The sequence below is a fragment of the Silene latifolia genome, chromosome 3 (genome assembly GCF_048544455.1).
Source record: "Silene latifolia isolate original U9 population chromosome 3, ASM4854445v1, whole genome shotgun sequence".
Taxonomy (NCBI): Eukaryota; Viridiplantae; Streptophyta; class Magnoliopsida; order Caryophyllales; family Caryophyllaceae; genus Silene; species Silene latifolia.
In genome coordinates, this window is record NC_133528.1 from 94,355,770 (window position 1) to 94,373,963 (window position 18,194).

The window sequence follows — 18,194 nt, forward strand, 5'->3', positions numbered from 1 at the left end:
ATTAAAATAATAATTTTAAATATATTTTACTTTTTAAAAAAATATTTTTTAAATTAAAAAAATCGTTTAAAAAAGACGTTAAAAATTATTTTTTGACCTGTATTCTGACCCTAACCCGACCCGTAACCCGTATTTGACCTGACCCGTATTCTGAACCGACCCGTATGACCCGACCCGGGAGCTGACCCGCCCGACCCGTTTGACAGGAGATATATTCTTACATGCACAAAAATTGTCATAAGAGTCTTAATCCTGGTTGAGCTCCAGTTGGATACCATGAACTATCATCAAAATTGATAACATATGTAAATTAATGAAGAAAAGTGAAGGAAATTCTCAATTTATGTAAATAGTGGATACCAAACAACTAGACCCTGTCAAAAGATGACCCGACTCGAAAATAACCCGACCCGAAAAAATGTGAATCCGAAAATGACAGACTTGATAATAACCCGCATATTTAGGGTCAAGACCCGACCCGACCTGTAACCCGACCCGTTGATGAGAAATTTTATTAAAATTTAGTATTAATTATACTAATATAAAATGATTAAAAATATTCCAACTTTTAAAATATTAAATAAAGCATGCTGATATATGTTTTAAATCATAGTTTTAGCACATGATTAATTAATCAAATAATTAGCAGATATATAGTCGCTACTCACTATTTGTCATGCACCGTATAACAACTTATCAGTTTAACCTTTTGCACAAAGTTATATTAGTATGTTATATGTCCCATATTGAAAAATAATGTTGACGTGATGAATATACTACATATAAATAACATAAATAGGTGGAATAATTGGAAGTTAGATATCAATCCAAAATCTTTTGAATCTATTCAGTATGTCTTATAGAGCTTTTAAGGGATTGTGTCATTATCTCCACAATATGATACGGAGTATATATGTTCCATATTATATTAAAGTGATGTTTATAATTTTTATTTATATTCTGGTAAAAAAATGTTATCATTAGAGTATAAGTTTCATATTATTTGCACACATATTTTAATTATGCTAAAAAGAAAAGAAAAGAAATGTACGAATACTAATAGATAGTATAGTATTTGCTTATTAGTAAACCATGTTTGATGTCGAAGTAGGTGTGAAAAATATGGTGTACTTCTAAGTATATTATTGTCCTACATTGAAAAATTATGCAATTGTGATGAATATACAACATCTGAATAGTTAAATTGTCTCACATCAAAAGATTATTATAAGGTGGGATGCTCTCATAATTATAAATAAGAGTATCATTTAATTTAGGTATCAGACCAAAATATTTTGAATCTTCCAATTATTGTACCAGTTGCAACACACAAATTTTACATTATAATTAAGTTAATTAACCCGTTGCAACGCACGAGTGTGAAACTAGTAAATATATTATATATGTTATGTAAAAAGGGAGACTACTAGATAGAAAAATAAAAGCTAAATTCATCATGAATTTAAGAGTAAATAAAAGGAGTAAAAAAAAATCTCGAAGAAAGAGATGGAAAAATAATAATTTATACAATTATTTAAAAAGGAGTCACTAAGACCCGTTTTGATCCTAACCCGACCCGAAACCCGTATAAATCCGACCCGCCCGAACCTGTATTTTACAAACCCGAAATTGACCATAACCCGACCCGAAACCCGTATTTTTCAAACCCGACAGTGACCCGACCCGTATTTTACTCGAACTCGAAATGACTGAACCCATAACCCGTCCGCCTGACCCGTTTGACAGGTCTACAAACAACCAATTATTTTTTACAATTCACATGAATTAGAATTCATATGTACATGATTGGTTAGCCGTTTGAATTTTTTTCTACAATTCGTTCATCTCTCTCATTCCCTGGAAATCCTTTTTCTGTGGCGTGTCGCGTTCAAATTGGTTAGCCATTTGATTTTCTTTTTTAGGTTCTTTGTTGAGTGTGGTTTAGTATAGACAATAATCATTGCATATCCCTTGGCATTCCCTTTGCAAGGTTTCAAAATTGTGTTGTTTCGCATAACCACCAGCCTATATTGAATAGTGTAAGAGTTAATTGTTGGTGCTAATGATTGGATATTAATGGTGGTGGTTGAATAGCAATGGTTCAATCTAACTTCTCTTCATCAATGTATTGTGAATTCTTTGTTCATAGGTCTTTTTTTTTTTTTTTTTTTTTTTTTTTTTTTTTTTTTTACGAAATTACTATTTTTACATACGGATTTTACTCTTTCACTTTTTTTCATTAACTTTCGCCACATATTCCGTCTATACTGCAAAAATACTTCACAAATTCGTTAAATTCTCTCCCTCACCCCACTCGAAACACACAATATAATATCAATTTAAATGAAATTAAATGCGACTAAATTCCTAAATTACAAAATTTTTACAAGTAAAACTCTGGGTTGCCTCCCGGTAGCACTGGTTTAAGCGGTCCCACACGACCGTATTACCTCATCAGTAAGAGGAATTAATGGTGAAGAGACCGACGGTCTCTATCACCCCAACATAAGCATCGTCATAATACACCTTCAAATGTTGTCCATTCACCTTAAAAGTCTCTCCTTCGTCAGTTTGCAGTGTAACTGACCCAAATTTGTTCACTTCAGCAACAGTGAACGGTCCTGACCATCTACTCCTTAGCTTACCTGAAAACAAGCGCAAATGAGAGTTAAATAATAATACCTTATCATCCACATGGAATTCTCGTTGCAAGATATGCTTGTCATGCCACTTCTTGGTTCGCTTCATATAAACTCGAGCACTATCATAAGCATGCAGTCGAAAATCATCAAGCTCGTTCAACTGCATCAATCTCCTCACCCACCAGTGAGAGATCCTGTAGATACCCAGTATCTGCTGAGACTCCAACAAACACCCGATGATTATCGGACTACAACATGTTTTGGAATCGCGGCGTTTGATCGACAGTTTGTGTACAACTTTACGTCGGAAAACTTAAAACGATTTCGAAAATAAAATATTTCAAAACATTTCAAAAATACCTGGAGTGTTTAATGCACGACGACGGGGTCGCAATGACACTAACTAGAGTCAAAACCGACACCGGACCAAAAACCGACTCAAAAATTCAAATCCCGACTCCAACAACGAATCAAACCGAGTCAACCACAAAAAAAAACATTTCAAACCTTCTACCTTAAGTTTTCCCGGATTCATGTTGGTCAAGTACCAAATATGTGACTACAAAACCTAGGATAGAACAAATCATGATTGCGTTTGTTGTGAAAGTGACAACACAACTCGAAGAACCGCGACGTGGCTCGCGCCTCTTTGAGCAGCCCAAGTGGCCACGTCGCTCAAAACTCACACAACCACTCATTCTCCTATAAATACCCCTCAAATGCAACCCATTTGAGACTTACGCGAGTGTCCGCCCCCTCTTTTCTCCCTTAAAATTCTCGACTCGACTTCTTAAGTCACAACCCGACGCGTATTTACGACCTACCGATCGTAAATACAAGCCTTACACATTGTTTGGTACCGTCATCGTGCATTAAATCACTTGACCGACCACTTCGACCACTACACCGTCACTAACATTAAAACACTCTTTTTACTTACCAAAACGGTTTTAAACCGAGTTTTTTCCGATCAAACGAGTTGTTACACTTACGTCGGTCACTCGCCATAACCAAACATGTAAGTATGAGGGTGTAAAAATCCTCTTTTATTATGTTTTCATTTGTTTCATGACTATAACATGCTAAAACGTGCATAACATGAACCAAAACATGGAATAAACGAGCCAAAACTGATTTTTGGTCTGAGGCAACCCGCGCCTAAATGGGGTGTTCATGTAACACCCCCATATCCAGAGGAGCCTTAACTAGGCCTTCCTTAGCATATAAGGGCATTACCATCTCGGTTGCCCGAGGACAGTAATAATCAAATGTCGATAAAAGAACTATTATGTTATATTACAAGTGATTTAAAACCAACTTACGATATAAAAGATACAACTCCAAGGCTACTCGCTATAACTATCAATTCTCGTGAAGACTCATCCCTGCCCGGACTCCAGCTATCAACGACATCAACACCTGCTAAGACAGACTGCTCACCATAAGGGATCACGGCAGACACATAAAACAACAAGACAACCACACAAGGTCAGTACTGAGATAAGACACAACAAAGCCAACAACATTTACAATACAATACAACACAATCAGTCACACACACAATCATACCCGCTCCAATCAATCTCCGTCACCGACTGTCCACTGGACCAGCCCTGCCAGTGGGGGACCGCAGCTGTACCCACCAAATCCCCGCTCATCATACCGAGCGATAACCCTGTCCCATTAATGTGCACATCCCCTCCCGTGGCGGGTTCCACGGAGGGCGAAACTAGGGCGTGAAGCCACTCCCGCAAGTGACTCCACTCAGCCGAGAACGCATCTCGAGAACCAGAGACAAACAATCACAACTCACTCCAATACAACAACAACCAACAATCGTATACACGCTGCCACACAACAACAACGACACAACGATCGACACACTAGACTATCTACAGAAACTGAGTAGGCGAACCTACCTTCAAGCAACTGCAACCAATCCATGCCAACATATGACATATCCAGCAATCAAGCAAAGCCTATAACCACAACACAACCATCTATTACTACCAAGCAAACCCTAATTGTAAAGACAAGGATACGGATGATGATGACAACATACCTACAAGGAGAAACCCGGCAAAAGACCGCTACCCGACTCAAGCTATGCTCTCCTAAGGCACAAGAACCTTCAAAAGGGCTTCCATGGAGGTTTTATGGTGAAGGGAAGGGAAAGAGGCGACTAAAGGATAGAAGGAATGAGGCGAAAATGATTTGCGGATTTAACAAAACGCGATTAAAAACCCTCGCTGAAAACCCGGTACTCGATCGAGTGTCCCTCATACTCGATCGAGTGACCCCCTACTCGATCAAGTAACCACGCTACTCGATCGAGTAGCCTCTACTCTATCGAGTACCACCCCTAACTCGTAACCCAAGATAGCTTACGCGTAACCCAAGATAGCTTTGGCACGCACATCTAAGAACTATTACCGCTCCTAAGGTTAGTCAACGCTGGTCAAAGGGTCTCTAAAAGGGCGGGTATTACAGTCTTCCCCCCTTAAAAAGAACTTCATCCCCGAAGTTCAACTCACCTATCTCAACGCACTCGACACGGGAACATAACAACATCACTCCTCTTTCGACACAGGTCACTACTCCCCGGAAATGCCATCCCCCATGTCATCATCATCACTGTCTAACACTCTATATAGGTCAACTCTTACAAGATATTACTTGAAATACTTAACACCCACGAACCTACACTTTCACTTAGCAACAACCAACAACGCGAAACACATCTCATATCAACATGTCGCATGACCATACCCCCATGTGACTCAACAACGCGATTCCATTACAACACATGGCACCATAACTGTCTCTTTATGACCGTCTTTTAAAACACACAATCAACTTTCACTTCAACACATTTACTCAACGAACTAAAGTAACCAATTACAACTTCATACAATCAAAGTGACCAAAGTAATAGAAAACTTTGTAAATAAACAACAAAGCATTATAAACGAACAACAACATAATTTCAAAATCAGCCTTTTTATTTTGCGAAATTACTCTTCCCCTCTAAAAAGAAACTTCGTCCCCGAAGTTCACCACCAAATTACCACACATATTACCTATTACTTGCATCGTAACATAAATCAAAATCATGTTATTTATTACGGACATTACTCACAAATCGTATACTCATTAAATTAGAAAACATACACAACCACCCGAATAACTAGTCGCTGTCTAGAAAGCATGTTAATATCATGTGTACAAGTGTATGAGAATATGTATCTCCGATGAATAGATAGTAAATATGGCGGATGTAATATTAAAGCAACAAGAAACAATCGCCACTTCAATACTTGTTACAAATATGCATATAAAACCCAAACGCGACTTCTAACATGTGAAATAAACGGTCCGAACATGTTACCGCTCACTAATAACTACGTTAAACATCAAACTTGCAATTATATAACAATTAAGCAATTTTAATTTTTCAAAAGTTCCTGTAACAGTGCTACTCAATCGAGTATGTAGTGGTACTCGATCGAGTGCCCTGCTACTCGATCGAGTGTCTTGGCTACTCGATCGAGTAGCCCTGAGATCAGAATGCACTAATTCTGTCATACCTGTAGCTACTCGACCGAGTATGGGGTATCTGTCGAGTACCTACAGGTCGAACACCTTGGAAAACTTGTCAAAACCCGCATATATATATACATAATCGTCACATAACTTGAGTCGGAATGATTTCCCGACTCACCAAATCCTGCAACAAAATCCAACTAGCAAATCCGGCCTTATGGCCAACCATACAGATCCGAAAATAAAAGTTCTAACAACCGACAACTACCAACATCCAACATCACGATCATAACTAGGATAAAGAAATAGGAGTATCACTCCTGCTGCTGCTGCTGCTCCTCCTCCATCACCTCATCACCACCACCATCACCTCCTGATGTGCCCGCTCTAGATGACCCAATCCCCGCATCAACCCCTGCTCCAGCTCCAGGACCTACGTACCATGGGGTCAAGCCACCATAAGCAAAGGACTGAGGCGTCCCCCAAGCTGACTGATCCACCCCGTAAGAGTGGAAAACCCCACTATAGTCCCCAACTCCACTCCACCATACCGGATGCGGCCCCTCTGTCCCAATCCCCTGAGTGTACACCATCTCGTGCATATTCCTGAGTGTCAAAGTAGATGACACTCTCTCTGCCAAGTAGCTCGATCGCGTCTCCGGGCTGTCAAGGTAGGGGTAGCACGGAAAAGGGTGCTGCTGTGGCGGTGCTACCGGCCGTGGTCTGGTCTCAGCGGTCCTCTCTCTCACTCGACGGGGTCCTCTCCCCAACCTGGGCCTCTCCTCCACTATCGCCGCGTTCTCCCCCTTCTTCGGCTCGGGCATCACCTCGAGAATCGTGTCATCAATGAGGTAGGTCTGCAACTGGCGGGGCACGTCATCATCCTCCTCCTCCTCGTCGGAGTCAACAGCTGTCACCACCGGCTCTAACGGCTCGGTCGGTGGGAGGTGCTCAGGAGCCGGGATCCCCATCCAACTCATCCCCCACACTCTCCAGGCTAGGCTACCGTCGGCCAAAGTTCTCAACCATTTCAGATCGAGATAGTAGTCACGGTCCATCGTAGGCACCGGTGTAGCCAGAGGCACATACTCCGAAGAAGCCTCAAAGGAGGTTAGCTTTTCAGCTAACCAAGTGGCGATAGCGCCACAACTCAGGTACCGGGAGGTAGCAGTAGCCATCAAAGCAAGGCTAGCACAGACGATGGCAGGAGCATTAAAGACCACCTTCCTGGCCCGCTCCGGGTTGAGGTAGGACATCAGAAGCAACACCTCATGATTGTTCGGCCATCGATATCCGGTCTATCATAAAGGAGGTTCGAGAGAGAACGAAGAAAGATCCTCAATGTAACATGCTGAACATCATTAATCAGCATGTTGCTTGAGGTGGGAGCCGGCTTTCCGGTAAGACAAGGCATTAGGCGGCAGACACCGCACTCAGCAGGAATATCAGTGATGGAATCCTTGGGAGGCTTGGCCAACCCAAGGTGAGAAGCGAAAAGATCTATAGTAAGCAAGAAACTGGTGTTCATCAACCAAAACTCAACGGTCTGGGCAGCTGGGTCATAACTAAAGGAGGTCATAAACTCCAAAGTAAGAAAAGGGTAGGAATGTTTCCTCAGCCGGTACAACCCCGTAAAGCCTAAGGTCTCAAATATGTGACGGACATCCGTCTCTATTCCCAAATCAGTCAGAAGTGTGGTATCCACACACCTCGTTGGCCTCATTTTGCGTTTTTGCAAAGTTACAAAACGCTCCCTTTGTTTGAAATCTACAAACACTACCGAAGGGTATTCCGGTACCGCGGGTACCACGGGTCCACTCCCCTCCCCAATCTCAGGCTGTGTAACCCTTCCCCGTTTACTCTGACGAGTCCCTACGTTCGGTCTCGGCATCTGTTTCAGCATATAACTTAGACAACTTGCATAAACATGTAAAGCATATACTTCATGTAATTGGATTTTACATACTCAGCTAGGTACACAAATTCACCAACAAGTTCCCAATTTTGAAATGCAAATTCAGTTTATAGCAACTCATAACCGATAGTTGTGAAAAGTTTAACATGATATACATGGTTTACTCAACCCATTCTAACATCCTAGCATGATTCAAATGCTATTCTATACATACGCTTTAATAACATGTGAGATACGTATACATGCTCATAGAAACGTAATTTAGAACATATCATCATCAACCTTCAATATTAGAAACAAAACAACTCAGTTAGACTTGTCAGACGGTCTCTACAGCTGTAACTATTTGGGCATATCCACCATCAATTAACATCACTACTATCATATTGAAGTTTATCCCTTACCTAAACATTCATATTCAACACCAAATTTCAAATATAGAAGACGAATTTTAATTCGGGGCACTTTTAAGACGGAGTTTTAAGGCAACTTTTAAGGTAAAATCACTAAAATCCAACTTTCGATATGACATATATGACATGTAGTACTCAATTTCATCATCCAACATGTAGAAATCAACCAAAATAAATTTTGATTTTGGTAACCCTAGAAAATTTCGGCCCCAATTTGGCAATTTCTAGCCTATTTCTACATCAATTAATCACCAACATTCATGAAAGGAAAGCATGTGAAGCATATTACAACAATTTTAAAGCAATAATTTATCCATATGAATCGAAAATTTCAGATTGCATCATTATTCTAACACATCCAAATTAATAAATCATGTAAATTGAGAAGAAAATCATACCTTGATTAAGTAGGAAAGTAAAGGAATGCAAACAAATAAGAAGAAATAACCCAAATCAATCACCACACTACAAGACTATGAGAGCTTTTGAGGGATTATATGAGCTTATGGGTCGAAATAAGGAAGAAGAATGAGGAGAATAAGAAAGAATTAAGGGTTTTAAGAAACCCGTAAGAATCACTGTACAGTAACCTACTCGATCGAGTGCCTAGGGTACTCGATCGAGTGCCCTCTACTCGATCGAGTAGGTGCTATTTCATCGGGTACCTGCAGAAAATTTCTACATTCCGACGTCATAGCTTCCTAACTAGATCGAGTGAGGTCTACTCGGTCTAGTAAGCACTCGCACTCGGTCAAGTAAGCTTGAGTACTCGGTCTGAAATACGAAACATATTGACGATTCCTGCAAAAACAATATCGCGTGTCGATTCCAAACTAAGTTCGGAATTCGCCACTAGTTATCATACTCATTCATGTATTACCATAATTACTCGAACATATTATATCGTCTCAACAAATAAGTTTTATATCATATTACGCTACAACAAATTATCCAACTCGGTTTACCTGCTACCGAGTCATTCGAAAGCATAATCACGTCCTCATACCATACTTAAACTTACCTTACCACATTATTACCAAACTCGTGTTCACATCAACATGAAACATATAATTAACGATAATTCATCCTTTCATATGTCATATAAATATAATGTATACTCTACATAGCAATTTAAAGCTTATTATGTTCAAATTTCAACATAAACAAAATTTTGCTACACAAATCGATCATCACACAGCGGAAAGTTTCAACTAATAAACAAGGCATATACGCACTACTATAAGCTATTTCTCATATTATAACTTAACACTTCCTTAACCATCCTCATTGTAACTACGGTAGGGCTTATAAACTCGTATATGATTACCGTTATTAACAACCTGAAGCAAACACTAACATGGTCACCTTCATATTACGGCATACACTTTCACATTTTTACGCATTTCTATCAAATAAACTCTTATCACGTTTCTCATAACCATCGTATAAGCTCACTAATCATGACAATCCCTCACCATACACCATCCAATCACAACTAATATGCCCATCTCTACGTTAGCAAAGACTCAACCACAAATAACTCCGACACAACTAACATATACATCACATATATACACACGGACTCCACATTCCCATACCCTGTGACTGGCTTAAGTATAATGGGGCCAAGATTTTGAAATGAGGGCGCCTACTCACCCAAAATCTAGCATCAGCTGGGGCTCCCATTATACATACACCAGGTTCATTTTATTAGACCCACTATGTTCATTAAGTTCATTTGTTACAGGTTCCAAAATCGTCGCTCTGATACCACTTTGTGACACCCCCATATCCAGAGGAGCCTTAACTAGGCCTTCCTTAGCATATAAGGGCATTACCATCTCGGTTGCCCGAGGACAGTAATAATCAAATGTCGATAAAAGAACTATTATGTTATATTACAAGTGATTTAAAACCAACTGACGATATAAAAGATACAACTCAAAGGCTACTCGCTATAACTATCAATTCTCGTGAAAACTCATCCCTGCCCGGACTCCAGCTATCAACGACATCAACACCTGCTAAGACAGACAGCTCACCATAAGGGATCACGGCAGACACATAAAACAACAAGACAACCACACAAGGTCAGTACTGAGATAAGACACAACAAAGCCAACAACATTTACAATACAATACAACACAATCAGTCACACACACAATCATACCCGCTCCAATCAATCTCCGTCACCGACTGTCCACTAGACCAGCCCTGCCAGTGGGGGACCGCAGCCGTACCCACCAAATCCCCGCTCATCATACCGAGCGATAACCCTGTCCCATTAATGTGCACATCCCCTCCCGTGGCGGGTTCCACGGAGGGCGAAACTAGGGCGTGAAGCCACTCTCGCAAGTGACTCCACTCAGCCGAGAACGCATCTCAAGAACCAGAGACAAACAATCACAACTCACTGCAATACAACAACAACCAACAATTGTATACACGCTGCCACACAACAACAACGACACAACGATCGACACACTAGACTATCTACAGAAACTGAGTAGGCGAACCTACCTTTAAGCAACTGCAACCAATCCATGCCAACATATGACATATCCAGCAATCAAGCAAAGCCTATAACCACAACACAACCATCTATTACTACCAAGCAAACCCTAATTGTAAAGACAAGGATACGGATGATGATGACAACATACCTACAAGGAGAAACCCGGCAAAAGACCGCTACCCGACTCAAGCTATGCTCTCCTAAGGCACAAGAACCTTCAAAAGGGCTTCCATGGAGGTTTTATGGTGAAGGGAAGGGAAAGAGGCGACTAAATGATAGAAGGAATGAGGCGGAAATGATTTGCGGATTTAACAAAACGCGATTAAAAACCCTCGCTGAAAACCCGGTACTCGATCGAGTGTCCCTCATACTCGATCGAGTGACCCCCTACTCGATCGAGTAGCCACACTACTCGATCGAGTAGCCTCTACTCTATCGAGTACCACCCCTAACTCGTAACCCAAGATAGCTTACTCGTAACCCAAGATAGCTTTGGCACGCACATCTAAGAACTATTACCGCTCCTAAGGTTAGTCAACGCTGGTCAAAGGTCTCTAAAAGGGCTGGTATTAAAGTTCAGACCAGAGATCAACCGTGTTTGTTCTCGTCATTTCCCTTTAATCCACTTTCATATTTGTAATCGGTTTTACCATTCCAAATATTTTCGAACCACTTTTATTTTATTTAATTTGTTTTAACCATTAAACATTTGTCACCCTTGGTTTCTCATACCATGACGGTTAAATCCGTGTTTCGGTGATAATATTTGGTTAATGACATTTAAAAGGTATTTTAAAACCTTTTATTTCATTTCTTTACATTTTGAAACAAACATATTAGTCCCCAACACAAAGTCATCCTTGGTTCTACATCCCATGCCAGATTTTAACCCGGGTACGATGATGATTATCGACTAATAACATTCAAATGGACTTAAAACAATTAGTCCATAATTATTTCCAAAACTATTCATGTCAAGTTTGTCAAATCAAACCCGACACCGAATATTACCAAAATAATGATGATTATTCGAGTCATCCTTGGTTCTACATCCCATGCCTCGGGTACATTTCCTTATCATGGCTGGCGAGCCTTTGTCCGCAAACATCCAAGGACACATCCCGAAGATGCATCGGGTACATTTCCTTACCACAGCTGGCGAGCCTTTGTCCGCAAACATGCGAGGACATATCCGAAGATGCCTCAGGTATGACTCCTTCATATGGCTGGCGAGCCTTTGTACGTAGTCTAATTGACTTTAAACGACCCGCACGGATAATCGACAGACTCTAAACTATTCCCGACGACGTCCTTGGCTCGTACCCCCGAGTCGCCTTGGCGTCGCCCTTCCCGACGGCAGGTCCTTGGCCCGAATCCTTTCGAGCCGCCTCGACGTTGCTTGGGTCTCCAGGTTGTAATCTTCGATTGACCTGGAGGCTCTACTTTGACTTTCGCCCTGTCCAAGCCTCAGTCAAAGTGGAGGCTCTGTAGATACCCAATATCTGCTAAGACTCCAACAAACACCCGATGATTATCGGACTACAACATGTTTGGGAATCGCGGCGTTTGATCGACAGTTTGTGTACAACTTTACGTCGGAAAACTTAAAACGATTTTAAAAATAAAATATTTCAAAACATTTCAAAAATACCTGGAGTGTTTAATGCACGACGACGGGGTCGCAATGACACTAACTAGAGTCAAAACTGACACCGGACCAAAAACCGACTCAAAAATTCAAATCCCGACTCCAACAACGAGTCAAACCGAGTCAACCACAAAAAACAAACATTTCAAACCTTCTACCTAAAGTTTTCCCGGATTCATGTTGGCCAAGTACCAAACATGTGACTACAAAACCTAGGATAGAACAAATCATGATTGCGTTTGTTGTGAAAGTGACAACACAACTCGAAGAACCGCGACGTGGCTCGCGCCTCTTTGAGCAGGCTAAGTGGCCACGTCGCTCAAAACTCACACAACCACTCATTCTCCTATAAATACCCCTCAAATGCCACCCATTTGAGATTTACGCGGGTGTCCGCCCCCTCTTTTCTCCCTTAAAATTCTCGACTCGACTTCTTAAGTCACAACCCGACGCGTATTTACGACCTACCGATCGTAAATACAAGCCTTACACGTTGTTTGGTACCATCATCGTGCATTAAATCACTTGACCGACCACTTCGACCACTACACCGTCACTAACATTAAAACACTCTTTTTACTTACCAAAACGGTTTTAAACTGAGTTTTTTCCGATCAAACGAGTTGTTACACTTATGTCGGTCACTCGCCATAACCAAACATGTAAGTATGAGGGTGTAAAAATCCTCTTTTATTATGTTTTCATTTGTTTCATGATAATAACATGCTAAAACGTGCATAACATGAACCAAAACATGGAATAAACGAGCCAAAACTGATTTTTGGTCTGAGGCAGAAGCTCCTTAGGTCTCCAGCTTACCCGCGCCTAAATGGGGTGTTCAGACCAGAGATCAACCGTGTTTGTTCTCGTCATTTCCCTTTAATCCACTTTCATATTTGTAATCGGTTTTTACCATTCCAAATATTTTCGAACCACTTTTATTTTATTTAATTTGTTTTAACCATAAAACATTTGTCACCCTTGGTTCCTCATACCATGACGGTTAAATCCGTGTTTTGGTGATAATATTTGGTTAATGACATTTAAAAGGTATTTTAAAACCTTTTATTTCATTTCTTTACATTTTCAAACAAACATATTAGTCCCCAACACAAAGTCATCCTTGGTTCTACATACCATGCTGGATTTTAACCCGGGTACGATGATGAGTGTCGACTAATAACATTCAAATGGACTTAAAACAATTAGTCCATAATTATTTTCAAAACTATTCATGTCAAGTTTGTCAAATCGAACCCGACACCGAATATTATCAAAATAATGATGATTATTCGAGTCTAGTTCTTCAAATCAACAAATGCGGTCTAAACGACCCCCTCCAAATCAAACCGGATTCAAATACCCATTTTCAACACGTTTTATAACGTTTTCTAAAAGGTCAGAACACGGCACATAAACCGTGGGCTAACCCGCGCTTAAACAGGCTCTCCATTTCTCATTTTCAAAACCAGAGGGAGGCCCCTTACACCGCCGGCTGGCTCGCGCCTCATATAGCCGTCTGGTACAGGGCCTGTTTCTTTCCAGCATTAGTCTAGGACGATCCCGACTCCGGTTAACCCGGATATAGGACGGATCAGATGACTATTTGATTATTCAAAACCATATTTGCAAAATGCCTTACTAAGACAAATGTATCATGTTATACACCCTAAACCTAATACGGTAAATGGATGTTTAATTTCCGTCTTGCATGCAAATCAATCATTAATCCAACTCGACATCTTATACTTGATATTTGGATTAAATCAACCGACTTAGAAAGCTCTCACATGTTAGGCTTAAATTATTGGATGTGCATTCATGCATTTAAACCGTTTTATCAACTTTTGCATTCAACCAATCAAGATCGATCAGTAGAGGCCGCTAACGCGGGCGGGATTGGGTGTCTGATTAAAGGGTTTCCCAATACGTATCTTCACCTCTTACTCAGAAACTTTGGATAGTGGACGACCTTATCCAGGTCGTACGAGAGTCATTCTAGAGATAGGATGCTAAAGAGGGACGATTTCCTTATCTTTAGTACCTATGTCAAACGTTGCTTTGTGCTTCAATTTGACCGAGGTATAAAGTGGATTTCGAACGGGTTCCAGGCATCCCACAAATGCTTGGTGGCGACTCCGAACATCTCTAATCATTTCGAGACCCTTACCGAGACGAAACCGACCGATCTAAAACGATCCGGTCGAAAGCATTTTTACGCCGCCGAGCGTGGCTTTCAAAAGACCGCTATACGTCCACAGATTGGCTTGGCGTATAGGTGGCCATGTCCACAGATTGGCGACTCCGCTGGGGAGAACTAGGACACTTACGTCTTTGTGATCCCTAGATGGTGAGACTCGAAGAAGGTCTTGGTTGGAATGCATTAATTGATATTACGGTCATGGTCGGGTTCCTTGTCCGGGCCCACAACCTAACCCTTTTCGACCAATTGGCTCATCTCGTCGGCGTGAGTTTTCTCATCCCCGCGTTTTGAAACCCGATTGAGTCAAGTATACCATTAACGTCACACATTTCTGTTTCATCAAAGAGCTTTCATCACTTTCGAGCACGAGGCTAGGGCACCCTCCTTACACATTTTGTTTGGATTGGTATCCCTCTCGCAAATCGGGGTTTGATCGCTTGGTGTGTAACCCACCCTTTTAAGCCAAAACCCGTGTCAGCATAATTCATAATATAATGAACTGCGAGTGCTTATGTGCTACTTGATCATAAGTCCTTCCGTGTCATTTACAAACTTTCAAAATTACCCTTTTGCGCCGTTATAATGGCCGTTTCAAACCTCGGTCTTTCGCCGACCGTTGCACGCCTTTCTAGGCCGTCATAATGACGATTTTCAAAACCCGGTTTTTATAACCATTTCAACACGCCTGTCTAGGCCGTCATAATGACGATTTTCAAACCCGGTTTCTTATAACCATTTCAACACGCCTTTCTAGGCCGTCATAATGACGATTTTCAAACCCGGTTTTCTACAACAATTTCAAATCACCTTTTTACGCCGTTATAATCGCCGCGTCTAGACACGGATTTTAACCCGTTTCGCGCCGACAATGGCTCTTTCAAAACCCGAGAAAAGCACACACCCTTTTCTCGAGACACTTTCGAGATCCCGAGGACCATACACCGTCCCCGAGACCTCTTCAAACATTTCAAACCCGATTTTCAAAACATACAATTTTGAACTTCAAAAACCGTCTTGGGAAACAACACACTATTTTCCGAGCCGACTCAAACTCAAACCGTCTTTTGCAAATAAACTTCAGACGACCCCTTTCAACTGATCGACTTGCGGAGATCTCTATCTTCGGAAGCCGTCCACAAAGCGACGAATGAATCTTTTTGAAAATTTTTATTTTCGAAAACTTTAGTCCACCATTCCAATTCCGCCTCGTGTCTATCGAGTTGAAGTAAACGTACTTATGGGTCTTTACTTATGAGTCGTCTCACCACGAGACCCGTCCAATGACGTCACGCCGTCATGTTGGACTCGTGTCAAAAGTTCGGTCAACACCGTCACGTCATAAATCGAGTCAGCACCGAGGAACCGCACACGGTCACCCCCGTCTTGTTGAGTCTGATCTTTGTCTCGTCCTTTATGTTGTCTGCGTTCAGTCTTGGAACTGTGTCGGATTGAGTTGTAATGTGAGCCGTTTTTCTGCCTCAGAGCCATGGCCCCGCCTTCAGCTTCGTCCAACAACAACAATGATAACAACAGAGATGTCACAACTGATCAGCTAGCCAGCCGCTTCGCTCTTAAGGTCACCCTGGATCGCGTCGAGACCCGTATCGACGCCCTAGAGAACAAGGAAACTGGGGAACATAATACCCCACCTCTGACTGAAACTGAGAAGAGGCTAAAACTCTTGGAAGAACAGCTCCTAGCCCGGGGTAACAATATCCATCTTGAGAACAACCGAAGGTTCGAACCTGTTGGGGACCAGTTACCTGGCAACTTCACCCTGACCGATGTGCCTAAGTTCAAAGGAGTGGAGGACCCACTCAACCATATCCGTGCTTTCAAGGACTACATGGCCATTAAAGGGGTCAAACAAGAACTTTTTACCCGGATCTTCCCATCCTCTTTGGAACCGATCCCTCGCCAATGGTACTACTCCCTTGATCCGAAAAACCTTACTACTTGGGATGAGATCGCAGTTGAGTTTGCCAAACAGTATGCCGACAATGTCGAGATCCAGGCCAATACCCGTACTCTCGAAGTGCTAACCCAGAACGACAAGGAGGGGTTCACTGAGTTCCTAACCCGTTGGAGGAGGGTGAGTACTCAATTGGTCAGTAAGCCGAGTGAGTCAACTTTGGTGGAAAAGTTTGTCAACAATCTCCGCCCAGTTTAATGCCAACCTACTGAGGTATCAGAATATCAAGACCTTCCAAGATCTGCAGATTCTTGGGACGCGCATTGAGGACGACCTCCGAAAGGGTGTCTTAGCCAAGACCACTGGCAGAGGTTAGCAGGGATCCACCTCAACCGGATCTCGCCCTTACGGCCAGACAAACAAGATTGATGAGGTTAACCTCGTTGAACCATCTACTAAGAGAACTGAGCGCCCCCAGAGAGTGTTTACCAACATAGGGTCGACTTATGCAAGTGCCCTGAAAAGGCTCATGGACCAGAGGAAGTTACAACCGTTCGGACCCACCCCGGATCCGACCGATGCCAAGAAGTCTCGGTTCTAGAACCCCAACGCCTATTGTCAGTATCATCGAGGGAAAGTGCACGATACCGAAACTTGCTTCAAACTCAAGCACCTCATTCAAGACATGATTGAGAAAGGAGATTTGCCTATACCCCCACCGACTAAACCGAACAACAAAACGAATCCCCTGGGAATCCACGCCATCTCTCACGATGAGCCGACCCTAGACTGCTCTCACCTCATCCTGCCAGTTGATGACGAGGTGGATGCTTTAGAAAAGGATCCTTCAGACGGAGTGTTTGTGTTTAGTGCTGCCACTATGCTCACTATGTTTCAATAAGTTGAAGAGGCCATAGCCAGCCTCTCTGAGAGAATCACCCGACTCGACGACGCCTACCGTCGACTCATCTTCAATCCTCCAGCACCGCGCCCGAGGGAGAATTCCCCAAGCATTCAAAACTACCCACACCAGGATGTATTGCTCCCGCGACCATTCTGGCATAGACCCCAGGAAAATCACCCTCAAAATAACTACCCTCAAAATAACTACCCCCATAAAAATCGCCCTCACAAAAGTATCCCTCACAAGAACTGCCCACCGAGGAACACCCCTCCAAGGTACCCTCGAGACTCTGAAATTAATGGCATCTGGAGAGATGATGTTGAGGATGTCTATATCATCCTAGAGAAGGAAAAGCGGGCGAAAGAAATCGGGCATCTCACCCGGTCCGGATGTCCCTACCAGAATCCGAACAATCCAACGGTCGTTCCAATAATGAATGACCAAGTCGTTCCTGAGGTAGACCCTCAACCGAAGGCTCCTGAGAACTCATTCCTGAAA